Source organism: Hydra vulgaris, chromosome 02 (genome assembly GCF_038396675.1).
Source record: "Hydra vulgaris chromosome 02, alternate assembly HydraT2T_AEP".
Lineage (NCBI taxonomy): Eukaryota > Metazoa > Cnidaria > Hydrozoa > Anthoathecata > Hydridae > Hydra > Hydra vulgaris.
The window spans coordinates 64052403-64071747 of NC_088921.1; the positions used below are offsets into that span (position 1 = coordinate 64052403).

General features: G+C 30.1%; 2 non-coding genes across 2 annotated transcripts; one reads left to right on the top strand and one right to left on the bottom strand.

Annotated features, from left to right (window-relative positions):
• Positions 1-3754: 3754 nt before the first annotated feature.
• On the bottom strand, positions 3755-3836 carry trnas-gcu (transfer RNA serine (anticodon GCU)). The gene has a single exon. It is a non-coding gene; the product is annotated as a tRNA-Ser (tRNA).
• Positions 3837-8790: 4954 nt separating this feature from the next.
• trnas-gcu (transfer RNA serine (anticodon GCU)) lies at positions 8791-8872 on the top strand. The gene has a single exon. It is a non-coding gene; the product is annotated as a tRNA-Ser (tRNA).
• Positions 8873-19345: the final 10473 nt, after the last annotated feature.

Genomic DNA, 19345 nt, shown 5'->3' on the forward strand with positions numbered 1-19345 from the left:
GTACTATATTCTTTTATACAATGTGGAAGAAGTGGATATGCAGGATCTCAAATTAGATAGCATGGAACTTTTATTTTGTTCTTAGTAATAGTTTGAAAGGTTCATAGAAGTCTTGAATATCTCAAATTAGTATTACTAGAAGAATTTGAAAAGACTTTAGCGTCATGCACACTACCAGGCCACATACATTCAACATCCAAAAAGCTGCCTTTGTAATCACAAACTGCTTGAACCTGTAATGAATAGTATTGTTTGTAGCAAAAATAATCCTGAGAATGATTAGTAGGACAAACAATTGGAATGTAAGTTCCATCAATACAATCAAAGGCTTGAATCATAAGTACTCCCCTAAAGTTGAATTTGAAATATATAAATATAACATTGAATTTGAGGTGGCGCGTCCATCTCTCTGATGCGTACTGATTAAATAATTTTAAGCGTAACAACATTGGTTCAAAAACAGTTGGTTTTTACAGTATTTTTACATTGAAAAGAGGTTCTTTGAAAAGAGGTTCATCTTTTGTTATTTTACTTCCTTTAAAGTTTTCAAAAATATTATAAAAATATTATCAAGATAATATTTTTATCAAGAGGATGTTTTTTTTTCTATTTGTACCGCTTTTTTTGGTAATCGGCTTTAATCGTCATTTTATTGGGTTTCCCATGGTTAATTTTTTATTTTAAACACTTATATCTTGTAGTATTTAGAATCCTTATAATTCCTTGGGATTATTATGAGAAAATCCTTTATTAAAAATTTCATCCTAATTTTTCTTTTCCAAAAAAAATGCTAATACTGGAACCCAGAACCATTTTTGGCCTGCGGTTATGGTACAAAAAAATAATTAATAGATAAAAGTAATTATTTACAGTTTATAAAGTCATAGAGTTGTAATTATTGTGTTTGAATACAATATTTATACACAAAAAAAAATTCTTTTGAGGAAAAGGTAAAAGATGCTGAGACTTTAAACATGATAACAAGTGTTCCCGCATTTTCAAAACATCAAAGTTCGTTTCCATAGGTGATTTACCTGCTCATAATTCGGCTGCAAAGGCAACAGCAAACAATCCACAACTAAAATCATCTGTTTGTTTTTGTACACGCAGAAAAGTTATAAGTAAGTCTTCATTACTATTAACATTGTTTTTATATAAAGACTGAACACATTTCACAGAAACAGGATTCAGTGAATCATAAAGACTATTACAAATATTGAATCTTCCATTAGAACAAAATGTAAGAAACCAATGGCATGAACCATTATGCATAAGTTGAATATGTTCAGTATTGATTATTTGAACATTTTTGAGAATTTAGTACAGATTAGAATTCTGCATTTGGTCCTAGCTGTTTACAAATAAGCATTTGGGCAGCATCCATGATGTTGTCATTTAGCCACGAATTATGAGACAGCAAAATCTGTTTATCTTCATTTTTAAGATGATAAAGATTTGGAAAATTGAACTATAGTTTTTGAGGTTTTGAAGACTTTTTTGAGTCAACTGAATTGATTACTTGATGTGATTTCCAAAATGTTTGTTTAACTGTAAACCATGAATGTTTTTCTGCACAAATGATGATCCATGCAGATTTCCATTTTTCATAATTGACCATATTGTTCAAGCAAGCTGCAACTCCACTAAAGGGTCCAAATATTTTTAATAACTTTTGAATACTTTTATTTTATTGTTCCGTTGCATTAAACTTGAGAGTTCGTGATCTTGAAATTTAAGGAAAATAAGTGGAAGAAACTTTTTTTTTTGTTGCAAAATGTTTTTTTATACAACGATTGATATGTTTCCGTAACAATAATGGATGTTTTCACTGCACTAATCAATATAATTTCAACAACTTCATCAGGTAACATGCACCATAAACTCGTAACTTTCTCTTCAGTTTCAACACAAGAACTCAACATATCATTATATAATGACTTTTTTTTATCAATGTATGGCTTAAGCAAAGTAACGTTGTATTTTTTCTTTAGAGTAGTATTTTTATGGTTAACCAAAGCGTACAAGTTGTTTTTAGAAATTGAATGTACTGTATATGGAGCAAGCCATTTAAATGAAAATTTTCCTCCTTTTCTATCTATCCTTTTTAGATTTTTTAAAAGAACTTTATCATTAATTCCAATCAAATGAGGTGCTTGATGGCGTTTATTATAATCTTTCTGCTGTTTATTTTGAGCAGTTTGAATGTTTTTGAATGCGGTATAATAAACTTTTTCTCATAAAGAAATAAAAGAAGTAAGAACTGCATCAAAAGTTTCCCTGTCAAAACTTTCAATGTCATGCTTTTTAAAATCAACCATTCCGTATTTAACATCTACAGGTAAAGTAGGTTCTCGATTATATAATAGAAAAAATGGTGAATATTTTATTGAAGTGTGCTTGCTAGCACGATGTGCAAATAATATTCTTTCAATAATGCAGGGCCGTTCCACAGCTTTTTTATCAAGAACTTTAACTAATGCTTCTTTTAAAGTTCTATTCTAACGCTCACATAAGCCATTAGATTGGGGATGGTAAGCAGAAGTTACCCTTTGCTCAGTTCCTGTCATTGCATGCAACTTTTTGCTGACTTCATTTACAAACTCTCTTCCTTGATCATTAATTTGTATTTTAATGCACCCGTGTCGACAGGTTACTTCATATAAAAAGAGTGCAATTGAATCAGCAGTTTTGTTTTCAAGAGGTTTAGCTTCTGACCATTTTGTTAAATAGTCTATACAGACACCTAAATGTTTAAAACCATCAACCTCTGGCAAGTCACAAACATCAATTCCAACTTGTTCCATTGCTTTACTTACAATTGGAATGGAATGCAGTTCTGTTGAAGAACTTATTATTCTACCATATTTTTGACATTGATCACATTTTTGAATAAACTTTTCTACATCGAATGTAATATTGTGCCAGTAAAATCTGCTAAAGATTTTGTGATGAGTTGCATCTCTTCCACGGTGCGAGGTTATTGCTTTTGCTTTGGAACTTTCACTAAGACCAAAATGAATGTCAGATATCTTTTGCTGTTGATCTTTACAAGCAATGACTAACTTTTTGCTACGGTATAATAATTGCCTAGATAAAATTCTAAAATTCTTGCAAACTTTTCTAAAATTAGATTTCTTTCCTTTATCAGCTTTAATTTCTATAGGATAAACTTTTTCTTTAAGGTATTTTTTCAATTGCTACATAATCAACATGTCGCGCCATTTTTTATTTTAAGAGTGGTGGAAAATTTACTTTCGATATTGAAGGAGCAATTTTACGACAAGCGATGCATCGCGATGTTTTAAAATCCTTTTTCAGCCTTGATATGCTCCTAAGTTCACTTGGTTTTTAATAAGTTCAAGAACTTAACTATAACATAATACTGCTCAATTTTCCACAAAACAGAATTTACAAATGTAAAATCAATTGTCATTAATAGATTGCTTTTCGAATTTAATTAAAATGGTAATGAAAAGTAAATGTTTACAAAACATTTACTTTTTACAAAGTGATGAACGCTTTTTTTTTTAATAAGATTTTAGTTGATTAGAAAAAACATTAAACACGTACCTAAAATAAAAAAAATTCTGTTTTTAAATCATTTTTTTTGTGAATAAAATGTATACTTTTTTAAGAAGATAAAGTAAATAAAAGATAATTAATTTCATTTAACGCCGATTAACTAAAAGATTTTAATATATATAATCAAAAAATAATAAAATTTTGATAAAACTTTTAATAAAAACATTATTAACGACGAAGATGGGATTCGAACCCACGCGGGCAGAGCCCAATGGATTAGCAGTCCATCGCCTTAACCACTCGGCCACCTCGTCATATTTAAAACGAAAATTTATTTTATATTATATTACTATAAAATCCTCCAATTTGTATTTCAAATATAATTAAGGGTGTGCGTCTTAGGCCGGCGTCTGTGACATGAAATTCAATCACTTTCGTTAGACACATTGAGTAACTAAGTTCTGAAAGAACCAACTTGGGTTTTAAGTATCATAGAGTCTAAAATAAAAAGATCCCACTCTAAAAGTGTCCCAAGCGACCAGTATAGACCCCCCAAAGTGACCTATTATCGTGTCTATCGTGTGCTATCAATTTCATTCGGTTTCTTATAAAATATTTTGCAGAACGTTTTTTACAAAAGATTTTTAGGATTTTTTGGTGTCGAAAACAGTTCTGTAAAATAAAAACCTCATAAACATTAGTATACAAATTTTTTTTTCTAGTTGAACAAAATGAATGCATGTTCTATTCACTTTGATAGTTTTTCTGACGATTTGAACAACCTAAATCATTTCTAAAATATGTTTAAAATTTTCAGTTTACTGGTATGTAATAGCATTTTTTATTATTGTATGTATTAATAATTTTGTATTTGGACTTTAACTTTTTTTGAAGATTTAGAATTTAATCTCAGATAAAATTTTTATCTCAGATAAAATTTTTATCTGGGATTAAATTCTAAATCTTCAAAAAAAGTTCAAGTCCAAATACAAAATTATTAATACATACAATAATACAAAAATGTTATTACATACCAGTAAACTGAAACTTTTAAACATATTTTAGAAATGATTTAGGTTGTTTTAAACTCATACATTTCTTAATTGTTCCATCATAAAGATATTTTTTAACATCTTTAACAGAGTAATCAGCCATCTTTTTTGTTTATAAGCAATTTTACTTATTTAACCGCTGGGTTTTAGGATCCTAGTTTTAAGTCACTGATCTCAAAATATAACTATATTTTGAGATCAGTGGTTTTAAGTGTTTCAGCGTTTTTAAGCATGCGCAGAACTGTTTGTCAACTTATTTAACGCGAAAACGGTCTTGTCACAGAACACCACGGAAGCGAATTTAACCAGGAAGTTTACGCTTCCTTCCTTACCGTACCGCGAAAATATGTCCATAGCTCGTTTCGAACCTCGGTCTCCAGCTTATAGAGCAAGCGCTCTAACCACTGCCCCACGGCCATACGGAATTTGAAGCTGCTTTCAAAACGATTAAACCAAATAAAGCAATAGGATTCGACGGTATCAACAGAAATGTTATATAAATTCATACAATATTCTATTTAAAATCTTTTAAATAGAATATTGTATGAATTTATATAAACATTTCTGGAGTTTTCCCTGATCATCTTAAAATTGCCAAAGTAGCGGTAAAATTGCCAAAGTAAACAAATTTTGATAGTTGTTGCAATCAACTATCAAAATTATTAATTTTTATTATACTTAAAAAAATAAAATAGATTTGTTTTTGTACTGATTTATGGGATATAAGGCATTTAAACGATCAGTGTGTAACATGATTTGATAAAAAATAGAGCATGTGAAAATATTTTAATATTTGATGATCGCTTAAAGAATGATTTGAGAATAGTAACTTGATTCGATTGTCACGTGATTTCAATTTAAAAATTACTACAATTTTTGTAATTAAAAATTGATTTACCCACAAACGATTAAAACATCAATATAATTAGGAAATCATCATGTTAAGGTGGTACATACTCATAAAATCAAAAAATCAGAATAACAAAATGCACAACAATTTACTATTTTTTATTTTATTCAAAACAAATTAATTTGAAAAAATTTAATTAAAAAAATAGTTGATCAAGCCTTTTTGCCTCGATTAATACTAAAAAAAGGGTTACTTTATGACATTTTGTAAACATAAAATCTGGAAAACTAAAAGAGTTTGAAATTTCTAATTTTTACCAGTTCTTTATTGTATAGAAATGCAGGAGTTGAACCAAAACTAAGTCATAATATAAAATATTTCAAAAGATATTGATATTTGTTACTGATTGACATTATTTTGTAAAGTAATTGCTTATAAAAAGTGCCATAACATTTTTATTTTTTTGTATCAAACATTAGTTTTGGTTCACCTCTGCTATTAAAACTAAAGAATGTACTGTGAAAATTTCAACCTAAAAGCTTATGTGGATCTTGAAATATCGTGTTTTAAAGTGAACAAAATCGCTAAAAATTAAATACTGAGAAAAACACAAAAATAAAATTAAACTAACAAAAACATTATGATTTTATTAATATGAGCCTGCTGAATAAGCTGGGATTATGTCATTTTCCTTCTCTTTATCCAGGAATCCTTTTCTGATAGCTCTTAATTTTTTTCTCACCTTTATGCCTTTTGGTTGATGACTTTCTCTGAATGTTCTTTATGCGGTCTGTATCACTTTTTCTAAACGCATTTAGCATAAACTTTGAAACTGGCAATCCAAGTACTTGTATTATTGGTGTTAAACCAGATTTACCATCATTAAATTCAATAACGGCAGAGCAAATACCTATTTCAAGAAGCTTTCTAGATACAAAAATCTCCTTAGGACATTTTTTCCACACCATACTGTTTAAGCATTCGTTTCTATTTTGAGTTTGGCCATGCAAACATTTTAACAACAACAAATCTGTTGTTAAGTCATGCCAAACTGGAATTAATAAATCTTTAATTGCAATTGGAAGGGTCAAGTTTTTTTTATAGGTTTTGTTACCTGTTATTTTGTCAGCCTGCCATAAACACCAGCTATCTTTGTTGCGTGGACAAAACTGATGAAGAACATTTTCATCAAAAAAGTTTGTATTGTGAAACAATGTTGCCCATATAGATTTTTTCATTAAATAAATGTTACAAATATTTTGCCTAACAGCCCTACCAAAATAATTTTGAAGAGTATTGATAGTTTTTCACTAAGTCTACCTAATCCTGAGACACCTTTTCCATCAGATAACTTTTTATTTTTATGAGTTATACGAATATTTCTGCAACGAGTACCTACACGTTTTTGAATGTGTCCAATACATTCCAGCTTGGTAATTAAAATCTCTCCATAAGGTTTAGATAATTGTACTTGATTAAATGATGTAGTGTTGCCATCACCAATGTATTCGGTATACATAAGATTATTTTCAGATATGGAACGAGAAAACATTTTAACAGCCCCAATAGCTTCCATGGAACCAGAGCTACCTGCATGATTTGCTTGGCAAACATGATTGAGTTTCCAGTTTACATATTGAGGAGATTGTTTTTTATGTTTCACACCGCACAACTATGACACTTTTTTGAAAGGACGTCATAGTCTAAACACTTTCCATTATTAGTTGAAATGATAGAGACAATACCATTTAGCGAGGTGTGTCCTCTCTTCTGCCATGAACTGTCAACAGAAACTGTACAGGTCATTGTTTCATCACTTTTCTGTTCTCTTAGTTTTGCTGTTTTCATTAGTCATAGATGCTTTACAAACACTAGTATATATACCATGCAAAACATTAATAATACTATTATAGGCTTTTAAAGAAATAGGTGGTGGCATATTTAATAATGATGTAAAAGATTTAATGGCTCTATGTCCTCTACCAATTTTTCTAAATGCTATCACCATTCGAACATTGGTTGCAAATAATTTATTGCTACTATATTTAGTGACATTGTTTTTGTTTTGAACATAAGAGATACTCTTTGAAGTTTTAAAGGTTTGATGCCATCGACAAGAACTTGAGGCACATGATAGTTTTAGTTCTAAACAAAATCCTTGTCGATTAATTTCATTATTTTCAACTTTAATATTATTTCCACAGTCAGAGCAACTAGCTATCTCTTCAACTAAAAATTTCAATAAACCAAAATTAATAATAATGTTATAATCATCTTTGTCTTCAAGAATTATTGGGTTGAATTTTATTTTTCCTGAACTAGAGTTACTTGCTGATTGTAAAGAACCAGGTGAAAAGTTTTGTTTATTTGTTAACTGATCTTCTCTTTTTTGTGTGTACTGGTTACAAGCAAATGGTCTCTTTTTATTTCTAGAATGTGTTCTTGGCATATTGTTAGTTCAACGTTGTCAATAAAAGTGTAATAATAACATATAAACAGAGTATGGACTTGCACGCTTTACAGGTCTTAAACTAAACTAAATTGTAATTTCAAAGTATGACTAATAACTTTAACTTAACAAGCAGCTAAAGAATTTATCATCGTCAAAAACTGATCATTAATATAACTTTAAAACCAAGTCAGAGGATGGTTGCTAAGGACGTTGCTATGTCAGAAAAAATAACTTGTCTTAAAAAAAGTGCTTATTTCATTATTTATGTTTAAAATGTTGAAAAAATAACTTTAAAAATGCATTCCTCGTAAAATTTTACGTCTACTATGATAATAATAATTTTTTTCAAAATTTCAATAAATTAAGGGTATGTACCACCTTAAAACATATATAAGAAATTTGTCATTTCTTAAAAAAGCAATAGGACTTTGTTAGGTCACACCACGGTATGTTTTTATTTAAAAAACTAAACAGTTGGATTGTTCTCCTAACCGCCTGATCCGTTTTTAACAATTTAATCTAAAAAATGGCATTTTTAAAATTAGGCGATTATTAATTTTTGTCATTTTTATCAATAAATTTCAATTTTAATCAATAAATTAAGAAAATATATTGCAAAATAACTTAACTTAACATTTAGTTATATCAAATACAAAATATTGTAAAATATCTTATATAAAACAACTTAACATTTAGTTATGTCTAATACAAAATATTGTAGAATATCGAAACCAAACGATACCAAACGAAACCAAACGATCGGAACGTATCGAATCATATCGAAAATCAAAAAATATCGTTATACATTTTTTAGCGATAAATTATGCGATATCATGATATCAAGACTGTATTAATTACGTTAATTTATAACCAAAAATTTGAATAAAATATAATATGTTTTGGAGATATCACAAGACGAGGTGGCCGAGTGGTTAAGGCGATGGACTGCTAATCCATTGGGCTCTGCCCGCGTGGGTTCGAATCCCATCTTCGTCGACTTCATTTTTCCAAATTTTTTGAATTTATACAGAAAGGGTATCTATTAGTTATACAGCGTTAAATAAAATTATTTATCCTTTTGCGCATGTAACAAATGCGTCTGGAACAACGCACCCTTCCAGAAATAAAAAGATCAAGACAAGTGGTAAAAAGACAAGTGAGAACCTGGTTTTGAGTCATGCAGGGCGGGGTATTCCGTAAGCCCATGAACTGAAGCCATGCTAGCTCATCTTCGATTGCACGGAAGATAATGCACTGTGGTAATTATATTGGAAGCTGATGAAAGTTTGCTTTGAAGCAGTCGAAACTAATAGCATTGACGATTTAGTTAGGCAGTGCGTTCCATGGGTGAGCAACGCAGTTGTTAAAGAAGTTGAAGCGAACGAGACATTTGTTGACGATTTCACGATAGAAGCGCTACTTTTTCAAGTAATATTTGACTGTTGATGTAAAAGAGAGAATCATTGCGTCGCCTTCTTTTTGACCCATGAGCTACCTTTCCTCTATCATGATAGAGGCAAAGCAGCATATTCAAAAACTCAAAAAAAAATTACAACAACTCAAATACTAGATAACTGGCCATGTCTTGATATCAAGACCCGGCCAGTTATCAAGTATTTGAGTTTTTGCATTGGTTTAAAGTGGACAAATACCTAAAAAACCGAATAGGAAAAAAACAATTTTTTGCTCAAATCGTTGGTGGAAATATCAAAATTTTGTTATAATGCGTTGGTGAAACTTCCTGAAGAGAAGCTTTTGGTTTACAATTAGGTCAAGTATTGATATTGATTAAATATTAACATCAATACTTGTCCAATTGTATTTGGTTAAATAAGTTGATTGATAAATAATGAGTTCTATTTTGTTTTATAGTTGATAACTAAAAGTTAATAAATTGGCTAATAATTTAATAAATTTTGAATATTTATACATATTTTTTTAGTTATTGGTTGCACGCCTGTCTCAGAAGAATAAGATCGGTGGTTCAAAGCCATCTCTCGGTAAGTTTTGCTAGATCGGTTAGGAAAGAGGTGCTCTGTGATAAGACCGTAAGGACTTCTTGGGGCACCTAAGAAAATTTTAAAAAAATTATAAATTCTGCTTTTTTTTGTTGTTATTTTTGCGGTTATCAACAGTGACGGATCCAGGGAGGGATAGGGTAATGCATCCCCTCGCAAGAATCTGAAAGTCCTAAAATATCTAAGAAATGGAGGACCCTTTTTTTTTTTTTTAAGGAGACTCAAATGTGTTACAAATACAAAAATACTTCAGCATCCGCCCCCACCTATTCCTGGTTCCTAGAATTACCTGGTTCCACCTAGAATTCCTGGTTCCGTCACTGGTTGCCAAGTTAGAAAAAAACAACAAAAAAGTGTTAAACTAAAAGTTATCGTGTTTACAATGGAGGTTCATTTGGGAATGATGTAACGGTCTATTGTGGACGAATTTTAATGTATTGAAAATAATAAATTCTCTGGAAATAAAAAATATTTTAAACAGTATCATCAACAATAAAAAAAAATAAGGCTTATAAAAATAGCTTTTAGAAAACAAGTACTCAAGAAGCAGTGACTGCTCAGTGTATTAAAGACGAAACAGTGAAAATTTACATCAAAAATTTCTAAAAAATTGCTAAATTAGATTTTCTTTTACTTGGGCGGTAAATGAAATAAAATAAATTAAACTTTATGTTTGTTTAATTTATTTTATTTCATTTTTATTTCATATTCAGAGTACAGCATTCTATATCGAGGTCCAAAAGTATGGAATACTTTTCAAAAAGGATTCAAAGGTACGGTAAATTCGTTAAGTTCATTCAAGTTTTTAACAAAAAAAGAAATTTTTAAAATATAAGAAACGTTTTTGGTTAATGATACTTTGAATAATTTCTCATAAATCTGTTTTTGTTTTATTTCTACTTTTGTTGGTTGCTTATCAATTTTATTAGCGAATTACGCGTTTTATTACGATATTTTATTGAAATTTTATTACGCATATTGTAACATATTACGATATTTTTTTGAAATCTTGTTATAGGGGCTCTATGAAAAGATTGCGATAACGTACTGTCATCCTCATCTTTTTTGAGCCCCTATCTGTTTTACTTATTTTATTTATTGAAATTTTATATTACGAAGTTGTAAAATTTTATATTATATTAAAACAGAGAAAGAAAAAAATTATTATAAAAAACTATTAATAGTTTTTTATAAATTCGAAATTTGAACTTTGATGCAATTTCGCTCAGCCTGTTTGCATCAAAATGTGTTCAATAAAACTACAAAGTATCTAAAACTTAAATATCATTATTGATCAAATGAGCTAGAACTATTACCAAGTGTCTAAACCCAATAATTTCTTAAAAAACGTGTTTTTTTTCACTAAAAATTATGGTGTTTATTACTACTTATTAAGTAAGAGTACTCAAAAAACCGAATTGCTGGCAGTTCAGCTGGCAGTTCAGTAGCTTTTTTTCTTCTACCTGCTAGACAAATTTCCTATTATTTAAATGTCTTTGCAATAGCTAAAAAAATTCCACCACCTACCGAAGACTAAACTTAATAATAGGATTCAATATCTTGAAATTCTATAAGTCTGCAAATTGTTATAATAGTAGCAATTACTCTATATAAAATTTTATTTGAAAAGACGATTTTATTATGATTGACTTTTTTCTTTTTAAATAAATTTTGGAAGATTTTTTGCATTACACAATAAGACCTCACGCAAACAAAAAATTTTCCTAATAAACTACTTGATTTTTGATCATGCAGACCAGTTATTTTACGGAAAAACCTCTTTTGTTTAAACTAATAACTGACTGACCGCGATATCTTGAAAATGACCTTAACTAGGCAGAGTGTTGCAAACACTCCAACGCAAACACCGTAAGTAAAATATAACTGATTTATGTTCTTTTATCTAAGAGCCATTGTCTGAGAAATCTAGGCAAAATAAGCAAATTCTGGAAGTGATGTCTGCAAATTGTCCTCATTTTCAGATATTTTGTAAAAGACAATGAAAGTAGGCCACTGGTAAATTTTTTTTCGAAAATTCTGATTTATTTTGGAGATATTGGGACCCAAAGATTAGCCCATTTTGAGAAAATTTTGCGCATGGAGTGCAATTGCTACTTTAAGGAGCAGTTTTAGCAACATAAATATGACAGAAACATTTCTTTTTAATTTTTTTGCTAATCTGAGTAGATTTCTACAGTAAAAGTTAAAATTTATCATGGTTACATTTTTGGTTCTCTAGAAATCATGGTCCGAAACCACAAAATTTGAAATTTTACCCTAACTGTGAGCTCTTATTTCTCTTAAGGCTATTACTTGCACGTAGTTTTCTTAGGTGTTTTTAAAAAACACTAAGACATACATTAATTTTATGAAACAAAAATCATGTAAATACAAGGACCTGGGAAGGAGTAACCTGTCAAAAAACACTTTGTGCGTTCAACGCGCTTTGATAGATTACTTATAACAACCGTGGCTTTAGATCTGCCATAAACAGTATAAGTTATTTAGTTTCCTTAAACATGCATCTTCCAATACCTGAAAAAAAATCCATGTGCTCGGGTGATAAAAAGCCTACAGAAGTCCTAGAAGTAACCTTATTTTGTCAATTATTTAACTAAATAATACCTTAGCAACGGTATAGATATGCTTAGCAACGGCTAATGTACAGCCTTAATAATTAGTACTGCAATTAAAAATTTTAATATAATCTTTTTTAAAACGGAACTGTACAAGAGTACTTGATAAAAACTAGTTTTTTAACGATATCAATGAAAGAACCATCAAACTTCAAGATCAACGTTTTCTTCGTTTAAAATTGATGGGAAATACAGTTTTCTAAGAATTACAAAAAAAAAAAAAGAAGTTTATTAATAGACAATCTGAATTTCCACGTTGTTCATATTGTCTTTTGAGAGTGAATAATCTCCTCTATGATTAGTTGGTGTTGGTGCATCAATCTTACAAAAAACATCATTTTCTTTGGTTGGCCACTTGAAGCAGTTCTCTCTGGGTGCAGCAGAACACTCTATACAAGAAGCATAAATATCATCATCATTGACTTAATGGTTAAGATAAAAATAAAGTAACTTCTAATCATTCTAATCATAATCATAGCTGCTTCCTAAATATTCCTTGAAAATAGTTAATATGGTTAATAAACCAATAATTTTGTAAAAGATCCCAATACACAAAAATACAATATTATAGTGCTATAACTTTTACATTTTGAATTATTGCAGGATACCATTGCATAAATTATGAAACAACAATCCAATCACCGATTTGAAAATCAGCTGCTAACTTTTTTGCTATCAACTGAACATCGTTGTTTAAATCATCTTCTTCGTTTTCAGGTGCATTTTTCAAATCAACAGTTTCATCAATCACATCATTAGTTAAGTTAAACTCTTCACAAAAAGTGGTAACCATCCTTCCTGTTTTTTTTTACTCCATATAATAAATTACGCTTGAAATATAAAGGAAATTGCTTAATATTCATCTCAAGTCCCAAGAAAAAAAAAAGTCACATTTTTTATCATACATTCTTAGGGAATTTGTGAATATACAAGTTAATTTACTTGCCTACAGAATAATGATCGAATTTGTTGAGTTGTCGCATACTCACTTGGCTTTAACATTGCCCTCAGCTGCTGGTGAACTTGCTCTGGATTTATTTTCTTTCTTTTTAAGGAACTTAGTAATATTTATACTTCCACTTTTCAGAAATAGCAATCAAAGTTTGGAACCCATCCATGCCAGCTGCCGTGACATCATCAAGACCTGCCAAAGCTTTCCTTTGAGAAGGTTTTATTCCACGAAGAATTTTCTATAGAGAAGTATCTGACATAGGGAGATAATAAGTTTCTTGGTAAATTTCTTTATGAAATGTAATTGTATGGCTAAACTTAATCATTAAAATGGGATTAGCCACTTTTTGTTCCTCTCCATTGTCAAACTTTATTTTATTTACACCATAAGCTACATCTTGCAGCAAACCTCGACGAAACATAAGTTCTAAAAAATGTACTATTTTATCCCGTCTGGTAAGTCTTTATTGATGAATCACAGTGTTAAATGGAAAAAAAATTTTATTAAGTGATTTTCTTCTAATTTATAATTGCTCTGGTCTTTTAAGAACATTGAGCATTCTATTTTGTAGAATACATTTTAAAGTTGTTTATATATATATATGTATATATATATATATATATATATATATATATATATATATATATATATATATATATATATATATATATATATATATATATATATATGCGTATATATATTGTGCAGCCGTGGTGCAGTGGTTAAAGCGCTTGCTTTATAAGCAGGAGATCCAGGTTCGAAACGAGCTCTGGACAAATTTTCACGTCACGATAAGGAAGGAGACGTCAACTTCCTGGTTAAATGCACTTCCGCGGTGCTCTGTGACAAGACCGTTAGGACTTCTTGGGGCACCTAAAATTAAAAATATATATATATATATATATATATATATATATATATATATATATATATATATATATATATACATTGTTCTACCTGATAAAATGTATTATGTTATATTAGATAGAAAATTGTATTTGTTTATATATAATTTTCATTTGTATTTATTTTAAGTGTTATATGTATTTTTTTCAAGTGCTCTTGTACAGTTCCTCTATAGAAAAAGTATTATATTAAAAATTTTTACTTACAGTACTAATTATTAAGGCTGTACAGAAGCCGATGCTAAGCATATCTATACCGTTGCTAGGGAATAATTTAGTTAAAAAATTGGCAAAATAAGGTTACTTCTAGGACTTCTGTAGGCTTTTTATCACCCGAGCACATGGATTTTTTTCAGATATTGGAAGATGCATGTTTAAGGAAACTAAATAACTTATACTGTTTATGGCAGGTCTAAGGCCACGGTTGTTATAAGAAATCTATCAAAGCGCGTTGAACACACAAAGTGATTTTTGGCAGGTTATTCCTTCCCAAGTCCTTGTATTCACATAATTTTTGTTTCATAAAATCAATGTATGTCTTAGTGTCTTTTAAAAACACCTAAGAAAACTACGTGCAAGTTTTAGCCTTAAGAGATATAAGAGCTCAAAGCTAGGGTAAAATTTCAAATTTTGTGGTTTCGGACCATGATTTCTAGAGAACCAAAAATGTAACCATGATAAATTTTAACTTTTACTGTAGAAATCTACTCAGATTAGCAAAAAAATTAAAAAGAAATGTTTCTATCATATTTATGTTGCTAAAACTGCTCCTCAATGTAGCAATTGCACTCCATGCACAAAATTTTCACAAAATGGGCAAATTTTTGGGACCCAATATCTCCAAAATAAATCAGAATTTTCGAAAAAAAATTTACCAGTGGCCTACTTACATTGTCTTTTACAAAATATCTGAAAATGAGGACAACTTGAAGATATCAATTCCAGACTTTGCCTGGATTTCTCAGACAATAGCTCCTAATTATTCTATTAAAAAAAATTGTTTTTTTCGATTAAAACTTTCGATCCGTATAAATGCGAAAATATAATATTGAAACATTTGTTTATAAACTAATTATAACTCACAAAGCATTTTAGGTGTTATTAAAACATGAGTTGAAAGAAATCTTCCGATGCTCAAATCTGTGCTAAAGCTATAAAACAAGCAGCAAAAGAAACAACAAATAGACAGACTTTAGAGGATATGGGATTTATATCATAACACAGACCAAAAAATGTCTTTCCTTCGAATACTTAATTAAGCCCTTCAATACTGTTTTTTGTAAATGATCCCTATAATAATGATAATGACTCTCAGTCAGTTCCTGAGGGCTAAAAGAAACAAATGAGCTTTCCTTCTTGTTCCAGATCACTTGCTACACTCAAAATGTGCGATTTGAAGAACTGTGGATTAGTGGGGGCCTCAAACAATTCACTGAAGCTGAGCTAAATGAATTTCAAAGTGACTTATCAGAATCAGAAGGAGGAAATTTATCCAACAATATTGAATGTGATGCTCACCCTGACATGATAATACATGACATGATATGTCATGATTTATCATATCATGTTATCTTTGAAACAACAAGGTTATCCCCGTGATTCTAAGAAAAGAATCTTTTGAATTGTTTTATCAATCTTTATCTAATAAGTAAAAAGAGATTTTTTGATTTGGAGCTCGTCCACTAAAGCTCTATACTGTTTCCTTTGCTCTCTCTTGGGCAAAAAAGTAGTATTCAAAAACGGTGAAACAACACCCGGAAACAGGTGATACAACACACGTAAACAAAAAAGGAAACGGAAACTTTTTTATCGGTATGGAGCTTATTGGTCGCAAAAATCCCGTCATTGTATTCCATTTGAAAGATGTAAGATGCCATCAACAAGAGAGCTCTAAAATTAGTGCCGATTACCTCTCTCTGTTGTCTCAAAATGAATTTATCAGAGAATGTGGTGGTGTCACCCAAAGTGTAGTTGTCAAAGAAATCCCACCTACTTCATAATCACAGTCGATTATGCCCCCTATATATCTTACACTGAGCAGATATCCTTTGTTATCTATTTTCTTCTCTATGAAAGAGAAAGTAGTTGGTAGAAAATCAAAAAAAAATGCTTGTGTATTGAAGTTTTCGAAAAAAAGAAAAGAGTTCATAAAGCCAAGCTTAATGTGATTGCATGACTAGGTTTAAATAATCAAAACTGTCGCAGTCAGGGGTATGATAATGGATCCAAGATGCCAGATGCTTACAAAGGAGCTCAAGCCTTTTCAAGGCAAAATTGTTTGGAAGCTTTATATATCTCTGTAGTGCTTACAGTCAGAATTTGGCCGATACTCTCGCAGGTGAATCAGCCATTGAAATCAAAGTTTTTTGGAATTGTCAAATCTTTGTCAATATTTTTTAGTGCAAGTCCTGCCCGATAGAAAATTCATATTGAAACAAGAGGTATTTCACTGCATAAACTTTCTATGACAAGATGGAGCCATTACCATGATTGGACAACTACTGAAGGATCTTAAACTAAAACTAGGAGCTCTTGGTTGCAAATTAAAAGCTGTAGCTGGACCGCTAGGATTCAAAACTGAACTCGTTACTAAAAGAAAGGAAAAACTTAAGCGCTTTTGCTCACTCCGTTTGACCATGAGCCAGGGTTGTGATAATGATCTTTTCATTATTTTGATTGGAGAAAATTTGGCTGAAAAGGTGAGCCAAGACAATGTCATCGATATTTGGACGGCCAGAAAAGCTCAAATAATTCATTTTTAAACGCTTTATTTATGTTTCTTGAAGATTTTGTTGATTGAATTTTGGTTTATTGGTTTTAAAAGTAATACTTTGATTCATAGGTCAGTTTTGATGAGCCGTTTTTCAATCCAGAAATTTAATAGTAACGAAGAAATAGAATGTGCTGTTTCAAAAATAGGTAGTTGCTGCGTTCACAAAACTTTAAAGTTTGTAATTTCTTGATTTGAAAAAGTGACGCAGTTCTCCATTATTGTTTCGGCGCCATTTGCACCATCAAAGACCCTGGAGTCATGAGGGTTAAGGTGCAGTAGCGGATCGTGGTTTTTTGGGGCCCTTGGCTGATCGAATTTATGGGACCCTACCCTGGCACTCTAGAAGCCAAATTTCCTAAATATCTGGAATAACCTGATGTTTTTGTGGACAAATAAAATAACAAACTTAAAAATAAAATTCCGTAAAAACTAAAAAATAACATTTACATAATGACCTTATAATTAAAAGTAATTATAACAACAACAAATTCAAAAAAAAAATTCTCGTCAGCACTTAACTGATAAATATTCGCGAGTTGCTTCATCATAGAAAGTGGATCTTGTAATATCATATTCAGTTGACAGAATCGAGTGGTTATTTAAGCTTTCATTTAACATTTTTGATCTATATTTATTATTTATACAAGCCATTTTGAGAAGAGACCGTTCTGCTTCACTTAGTGGACCATTAAGGTGAGTTTCCACTCATCCGTTTTTCTACGGGAACAGGAAAGGTAAGAGAAAAATAATCACGTGAGCATGCGTAGTATAAGTTTTAATTTTTCCGAAGGACAACTACGCATGCTTATAACTTTCCGATTTGTTATTAGTTGTTTGTCATCAGCCTAACATTTTTATTGGCTTCCGCTAATGGTCCACTAAGTAACTGTTGAACAAAACTACCGTGGTCCGCTCAAAATTACTATGTTGGTTTAATGAAATTCCGCTATAGAATGTTAGCTGGGAATGTTATATTTTTATTTTTTTTATATTATATAGTTTATATTTTTAGTAGCCCAACATTATTTTTCGATATTAATACTATTTAATTCCATATATTTAACTTTTATTCAATTCTATTACAATATTAATTATATTTAAAAAAGGACTTAAAACCATCTAAACATTAGACAGTAAATTATTTAAAGTTCTTTAAAGATATTTTAAATTCAAATATGGCAATAAAAATGATATTAAAAAAAAAATGATTAAGTATAATCATTATGACCTATAAAAACGTATCTTTAAAAATAAAATTAAAGTATTAGAACTTTAATAGTATTAATGCAAGATATGGTAGCTTTATAAAAGCCTAATAGCACAATTTTGTAGATTCTCCTGCAATCAATGCTAGAGCAGACATGAGGGGACATGTAAAATTATGCAACAACATAACTTTACCCCAGAACCTCAAGTAAATTGTTGTACCCTTTAAGTTCTTGATAATTCATACTCTCTAAAATAACGTAGATAAATTTATTTACAAGTTACGTAAAAACCTAAAATATACATTTTTGTTGTATTTTGTACATAAAAATTTATTTGACTTATGGTTCCATTTTATGTAAGAACACTATGACTGTTAAAATTTGATTTAAAAATCTTAGAAAAATAATTTATTACATAAAACACTTTTCAAAAATCTAAAAATAGTGGCAGTTAGAGTATAACTCAAGTATAGTCGGGAAGCGGGAGCGATCGCTCTTGAATACTGACCACGGAAATAGTATTCAGTTGCGAAAAACTGGCCAGGTTTTTTAGTCGTTTCGAGAACATTTAAGTTTATATATGTCCGTTAAACAATAATTTTTGTTTTAGTGACATACATGGAATCATACATAAACTTGAATGTTCTCAAAACATTTTGGTATCAAGAATAAAAGGCAAACAATAAAAACCGCCAAATATACGAACAAACTAATTCTATTGGTTATATTTGTACTATTATATTTGTTTACAAAAATAAATGTACTCTCGAGTACTTAATAGAAGTGGGCGGGGCGGATGTTTACAAATAAAATTTTTAGAAAATTTTCCCATCCACTCTTAGGTCATTAGGCCCCCTCCCCTCCCCAGACTTCCCCCCCCCCCCCGACCCCTCCTCCGTTTATTAATTTTGACTTTATATCAACAAAAAAGTTATTTCTCAAAACTAAAAAAAAAATTTGTGAAAAAAAAAGTGAAA